The following is an 8,083-nucleotide window of genomic DNA, read 5'->3' on the forward strand; positions in this document are numbered from 1 at the left end:
TATGAAAGCATATGTCAGACTGTCTCATGAAGGCAAGGACTCTATATGTTGTCTTCAAGTGTATACCTCCAGAGCCCAGGTGCATTGCTTGGCACTCAAAAATCTTTGTTGAATGAGTTTTTTAGTAAACAATGTGATTTATATTTAAAAAAAAAGAACAATGGTTAAATTTCACTCAATGATGCTGTTTCTCTTCACAAATACCCAGCTCTCTTTTTTTCCTCCCGAGGTGAACACAGCTTGTCTCTAGTTTCTGCAATCACTATTTTATTGGCTCTAGATTCTTTCTTCATTCCATGTCCCCACCTGTGCCCCAACCAAATACGCCTTTTCAGTTTGAGCTATACCTTAAAACCACCTGAAGAGTTTTATAAGCGACAACAGGCAGGTCCCACCTCTAACTACATCAGCATTTCCACATTTTAAATGGTATTTCTCGATATTTGAAAAAAATATCCACAATAAGAGTTGAAAAACACTACACAAGAATGAGTCTATCTCTAGAGGTAAGAGTCGTTGTGTACATGTTGATGGTTCTACAATAATACTAGCCCATGGCTGGCATTCATCTGATACAGTCTGAGAAGATAAGCATTTATTTTGCTGCCTTTATTACATTACAAGCTCCTAGATCTGTGTTTCTCAAACTATGATCTATAAACCTCTGCATCAATCTGGCCTAGTGTTCTGGTCAAAAATACATGTTCCTTGGAGCTAGGGGGAAGATGGCAGAGTAGGAGGATCCTAGGTTCACCTTATCCCAAGGGCACACCTAGATAGTGCCCACATCAGTATGAATAACCTAGGAAAAAACTTAAAGACAGGCAGGATAGATTCTCTACAGCTAAAGGTAAAGAAGAAGCCACATGGAAGAGTATAGGAAAGGCAAAGACATGGCCAAGAGCCAAATGAACTCATGGGACAGTTCATGGGAGGGAGGGAGACCACAACAGACATGGAGGCAGAGAGGAGCAGAGCCCACACCAGGAACACCAAGCATGAGGGATCTACAATGAGAAGACTGATCCCCATAACATTTGGCTTTGAAAACCAGAGGGGCTTAATTTCTGGAGTTCTTACAATCGGGGGCTTAATACCTGGAAAATTAAAAATCAGTGGGCTCAGCTCTGGGAGAGCCAGAGGGTGATGGCAAACTAAGTCCTCACCCTTGAAGAGCCAGCACAACAAACAGCCCCACTGGGAGACAGCATGCAAGAAGCAGTTTGAAAGATGCCTGGGTGTATGGGAACAATTTGTTTGCTAATCTCAGGGTCTGTGTTGGAGGGACAGGGATCTTTGAGAGACTTCTCCAAGAACAAAGGAACTGGTGGACATCATTTCCTCCAGCCCACAGCCTAGATACACCAACCCCTGTGGGAACCAATGCAGCATGAACACCCTCCACATAGCTTGTTAATAGTAGGCCCTCAGGTCTCCTCACCAGAGATTTTAATTCAATAGTTTTAAAGTAGAGCTCAGCTGTCTCAATCTTAATAAGTCCCTTCACATGACTGTGGTGTAGGTGGTGGAGGAAACACACATTGACAAATAATATCGACATCTGATCTACCTCATATGAGGTCAAGGGATGTCTAGTTTGTAGAAGAGGAAATGTATTGAGAGTGGGGATTGGGTGTGGGGTGGGCACTGGAGAAATGACCCTGGGAGAAAAAAAGATCTCAATAGGTCAAAGTCTCTAGGAGGTTGATTTCTTTTTTTTAAGATTTTAAAAATTTATTTATTTGACAGAGATCACAAGTAGGCAGAGAGGCAGGCAGAGAGAGAGAGACGGGGAAGCAGGCTCCCCGCTGAGCAGAGAGCCCGATTCGGGGCTTGGTCCCAGGACCCTGAGATCATGACCTGAGCCAAAGGCAGAGGCTTTAACCCACTGAGCTACCCAGGTGCCCCTAGGAGGTTGAATTTAAGGAAGAATTTAAAAAAAAAAGATTTTATTTATTTATCTGACACACACAGATAGAAATCGCAAGTAGGCAGAGAGAGAGGGAAGCAGGCTCTCCACTGAGCAGAGAGCCCGATGCAGAACTTGATCCCAAGACCCTGAGATCATGACCTGAGCTGAAGGCAGAGGCTTAACCCACTGAGCCACCCAGGCACCCTTTAAGGAAGAATTTTAAAGGTTGAATTTAAGGAGGAACTTAAAAACCAAAACTTTTCAAAAGAATTGGCTACCTGAGGAATTTGTGAGTTTTTTTTTACTGGAGATGTTGTAGTAGAGGTGACAGATGTATTTTCTGGGCTGTTGAAAATCATTATTTCTCAGTATAGATAATGATCCATTTGGACTGTAATCATCTAAAGGGTCACTTTCATTACTGTAGTTTGTGCTCTGTCCAAAGCTTACTGAATTAAAATATCTGGGGATTAAGCCTTGGTATGTGCATTTTTAAAAAATTTTTTATTTCTTTTCGGCGTAACAGTATTCATTGTTTTTGCACCACACCCAGTGCTCCATGCAATCTCTGCCCTCCCTAATACCCGCCACTTGGTTCCCCCAACCTCCCACCCCCCCGCCCCTTCAAAACACTCAGATTGTTTTTCAGAGTCCATAGTCTCTCATGGTTCACCTCCCCTTCCAATTTCCCTCAACTCCCTTCTCCTCTCCATTTCCCCATGTCCTCTGTGTTATTTGTTATGCTCCACAAATAAGTGAAACCATATGATAATTGACTCTCTCTGCTTGACTTATTTCACTCAGCATAGTCTCTTCCAGTCCCGTCCATGTTGCTACAAAAGTTGGGCATTCATCCTTTCTGATGGAGGCATAATACTCCATAGCGTATATGGACCATATATGTGCATTTTTAAGAAGATACACAAAAAATTCTGATATAGTTGGACCATGGGTTCATGCCTCAAGAAAAACTGGTAAGAGGGTTAAATGCATATGCTTTGCATGAAATGGAATTTAATTTAAATTTGCAGACACAGACCTTTTCTAATCCACTGGGAGTAAATTCAATAGGAGGTAAACAAGAGATTGAATGGGGGAGATAAGAGCATTCTTAGCGCATCCTAGATAGGTATTTCTCTCATATATTTTGGCAATGACAGTCTAGAAGTGGTCACTAAGTATCTGTATTTTTTAATCTTCCCAGAGGATTCCAATGCACTGCAAATATTGAAAAAAAAAAAAAAAACAAAAACACTGTGTGCATGAATATATCTATCTCTAGAATTAGAAGTAGTTAATTAAGAATCACCTGTGTCAGAATCATCTTGGGAAGATTATTGGAAATGCACATTGCAGGACTTTACCCAAGCCCTAAGAAGTCTAGATTCCTGGGAGAGAGGACCCAAGAGTTTCCATTTTAAACAAGCTCCTCAAGTTATATTTATAAAGGCTAAAATGTAAGAAACACAGTTTAATACATAATTGTATGTCTTCAGCTTCTTTTGTGTCTCTTCTCAGGGTTTAATTGTCTTTGGTGCTACAAAGGGAATTCGTAAATTTCATTGACAAATTACTGGTATGGCTGATATCGTCAATTGTATATTTTACCAAACATAATTATTAAATGAGATTTTCATTTGCTTCTGTTTACAGTCAATAAAAGGTTTTTAAGGAATTCATTCAAGAGGAGTAAAATAAAATATAACTGGTAGTTTTTCTTCTTTAAAATAATTAAAGCACCTTTAAAAGTGTGGGTTTAGTGGTTGGGGGATGTGGATATATTTAGTTTTCCAAATTCTTAACTTGTCTAGTTGAAAACAATTCCTAGAAATAAGTTTGTGTAAAGGAGGTAGGGATAAAGCCCACTGTGACATTTAAACCATAAAACAATTGTCACTTTAGCAAGCTTATCTGGATGTTACTAAACACATGGGTATTTTGCATCTGATTTTTTCCATACAGAAGTTTTTTTTTTTAAGATTTTATTTTATTTGACAGAGAGAAATCACAAGTAAGCAGAGAGGCAGGCAGAGAGAGAGGAGGAAGCAGGCTCCCCGCTGAGCAGTAAGCCCGATGTAGGGCTCGAACCCAGGACCCGGGATCATGACCTGAGCCGAAGGCAGCGGCTTAACCCACTGAGCCACCCAGGCGCCCCTCCATACAGATGTTTTATCAATATATTCACCTAGTCATCATAAAGCAATCACAAGATTGCTATCATGTCCTAGTTATTTAACTGAAGCACTTTAAAAATAGATATATTTTCCCATAGAATACTATAAATAGTCCAAAATCATTTCTAAAGGAAAAGATTTTATCTGAAGACTTTGGGAATATCATTATCATAATTATTTTCTGTTATTGTTTATAATTATAGTCTCTTAAGCTGTTTCTAATATGTTTCTATGGATTTTCAGCACATTTTAAAATACAAATGAGCTTTCCTAAGAAAATGCTTACTCTTGCAATCATAACTTCAAATTTACATGTTCAAAGATGCATCCAACAATCTTACAGCCAATTCGTCCTTGCTCTTGCATAAACCTTGGAAGGATGGACTTGGGAGACTTAGGATCAATGAACTGTCTTAGGCCTTTCCCTTACTCTATCTGCTTCTCTCTGATGCCATAGGGCAGATGGATAGCCCAAGGGAATCATCTCTGTCTGAAGCTTGAGGTCTTCACCTCCTCAAATACATCATCCAATGCCTGCTGAGTTACATATCTGTCCCTGTGTGTCTCTGCATGTGATCATGTTAAGCTTTGAGCAGACAGTTTTCTCCCCTGTATAATGGGGATAATAACAGTACTTATCCCATAGAGTTATGAAGATTAAAAGGATTAATACATGTACCAGGTACTTGGGAAAAGTTGCATAAATGCTAGGTAGTATTGCCCATAAATGAAGATGATGAATAATCATTCACTGGTTAGATGATAAAGATGAAATTTGCTTCTTTATTAAGATAACATTACCTGTCAATATTTGAAGAAAGAAAGTTACAAATTTTGACTAGAAAGAGGTAGTTAATATTTCACACTCTTAGACAAACACTGGATTTCTAAAGCTTAAAATATGTTCCCAGGCATATATTGTTCCCTACTTTAAGCGCATATCATCAGCTCTTCTCTTAAATGGCCTTTTTCAGAACCCACAACTATACGGCCAATTAATCTTTGATAAAGCAGGAAAGAATATCCAATAGGAAAAAGACAGTCTCTTCAACAAATGGTGCTGAGAAAACTGGACAACAACATACAAAAGAATAAAACTGGACCACTTTCTTATACTGTTCACAAAAATAAATTCAAAATGGATGAAAGACCCAAATGTGAGATAGGAAACCATAAAAATTCTAGAAAAGAACATAGGTAGTAACTTCTTTGACATTGGCCATAGCAACTTCTTTCTAGATATGTCTTCCAAGTCTGGGGAAACAAAGGCAAAAATAAACTATAGGGCCTTCATCAAAATAAAATCTTCTGCATGGCAAAGGAAATGATCAAAAAACCTAAAAGTCAACCTATGGAATGGGAGAAGATATTTGCAAATGATGTAACCATTAAGACATCTGTATCCAAAATATTAAGGAACTTATTATATTCAACCCCCCAAAACTGAATAATCCAATTTAGAAATGGGCAGAAGACATAAATAGATATTTTTCCAAAGAAGACCTTCAGATGGCTGAAAGACACACAAAAAGATGCTCAATATCACTCATCATCAGGAAAATGTAAACCGAAACCACAATGAGATATCACCTCACACCTGTCAGAATGGTTAAAATAAAAAACTTAAGAAATAACAAGGGTTGGCGAGAATGTGGAGAAAAACAATCCCTCTTGCACTGTTGGTGGGAATATAAACCGGTACAGCTACTCTGGAAAACAGTATGAAGATTCCTCAAAAAGTTAAAACTACACTATGATCCACCAATTACACTACTAGGTATTTACCTAAACCATAAAAAAAATACTTGGGGGACCTGGGTGGCTCATTGGGTTAAAGCCTCTGCCTTCAGCTTGGGTCGTGATCCCAGGGTCCTGGGATCGAGCCCCGCATCGGGCTCTCTGCTCAGTGGGGAGGCTGCTTCCCCACCCTCCACCTCTCTGCCTGCCTCTCTGCCTACTTGTGATCTCTGTCTGTCAAATAAATAAAATCTTTAAAAAAACATACAAAAATACTAATTCAAAGGGACACATGCACTCCAATGTTTATAGCAGCATTATCTACAACAACCAAATTACGGAAACAGCCCAAGTATCTATAGACTGATGAATGGATAAAGAAGATGTGGTATATATACACAATGGAATATCACTCAGCCATCAAAAAGAATGAAACCTTGCTATTTACAATGATATGGATAGAGCTATAGAGTACATTGCTAAGTTAAATAAGTCAGTCAGAGAAAGACAAATACCATATAATTTTACTCATGTGTAGAATTTAAGGAACAACAACAACAAAAGCAAAGGGACGAAAAAGAGAGAGAGGCAAACCAAGAAACAGACTCTTAACTCTAGAGAACACATTGATGGTTCCCAGAGGGAGGTGGGTTGGGGGGCGTGGGGTGGTGTTGGTGGAAGAAACAGGGGGTGGAGATTAAGGAGGGCATTTGTCTGATGCGCACAGGGTGATGCATGGAAGTGTTGAATCACTATATTGTACATCTGTAACTAATATTACACTGTATGTTAACTGGGATTTAAATAAAATCTTTTAAAAATAAAAAATACATAGCTTTTTTCAAATTTGCTAAATAATGACTACAAGGTCTCCCTCCCTTCCCCAGGAGGAATACTGGCAACCAGACAAATGAACAGGCTTTTTATCACTAATGAAGCATATTGGATTCCTCTCTTTGGGAAATCTTGCAGTGTGTTTTTGGTTTTCCTCCATGTGAGAGAACATTATTTTGCAAGAAGTCTTTGAATCATCATCCTTAAATTAATCTGATTGCTCTTAGGTATTCATGGGGCCTTTTCAAGTCTTGATAGGCATCTGAATGCTCAACTCCTTTAGAGTGATTGAATCACATTAAGGTCTCTGTGGGCAGTGAATGGTAAAGAAACAGGTGCCAAAATTCCCAATATCCTCTTGTATTTAAATAATTCAAGACGAACAGTTAAACCATATGCTCCTGGTGACTTAGTAACCCTAAATTATGTTCCTGGAAATACTTTGGACAGTGAGCACAGCTTCTCTACAACAGATCTCAAGATTTGGTGCTTGTGAAATATTTTCTGCTTCTCATAATCATTTTTTTAATTCAAAAATTTGTCATTTCACAATGATAAAAGCTGAAGGTCAAAGAAACTATGAATGGTTTATTATGACAGTGAAAGAATTAGTATTATTACTAGAGATTATACTGAACATGGTACCCAATGTTCCAGCTGCTCTTGCTGCATATCAAATCATCCAAAAATTTAGTGGTTTCAAACAACAAAAAAATATTTATTTCTCCTGGCTTCTGTGAGCCAAAAAATTCAGGAAGAATTCAGCTTAGTGGTTTGGGCTCAGAGTCTCACATGTAATTGGGGTCAGATGGTGATGGGAGCTGGAATTTTAGGGGAGTGAAAGTGCCAGGCATTCTTTGCCTTTTATGTAGTCTCAGGGCCTCTCCACGTGGCCTCTCCATATGGGCTAGTTTGAGCCATGCTCATGGCACTGCATGGAGCCCTCAAGACCGTTGGACTGCTTACGTGACAGCTCAGGGCTCCAAGCAAGTATCCAAAAGAATCAGGCAGACACCATATCATTGGTGTGACCTAGCTTCAGAAGTCAAATTGCATTACTTCTGCATGCAGAGTACTACAAAGTTATAAGCCCACCCAGATTTAAGGAGACGTAATGCAGACCCCACTTCTCCAAAGGGAAAATGTCAACATTACTTTGTAAGAAGAACATGTGGGATGGGAGATATTGTTGTAGTTATCTTTGGAAAATACAATCTGTCACACTTGGCATTTGTGCTTCTTTATATGTTGTTGATTTAGGCATCATACTGAATAAATGTGTTTTTTTTAAATGTTGGGATCAGTAGTTTGTTTTCATAGAAAAGACGTCATTAAGTGGGTCTATAGAGAAACCTGTTTAGACTAAGGAGATACAGTAAAACAACCAATATGCCCAATTCTCCCAATGTATTTGGTTGCAAAGCCT

The sequence above is a fragment of the Lutra lutra genome, chromosome X (assembly GCF_902655055.1).
Source record: "Lutra lutra chromosome X, mLutLut1.2, whole genome shotgun sequence".
Taxonomy (NCBI): domain Eukaryota; kingdom Metazoa; phylum Chordata; class Mammalia; order Carnivora; family Mustelidae; genus Lutra; species Lutra lutra.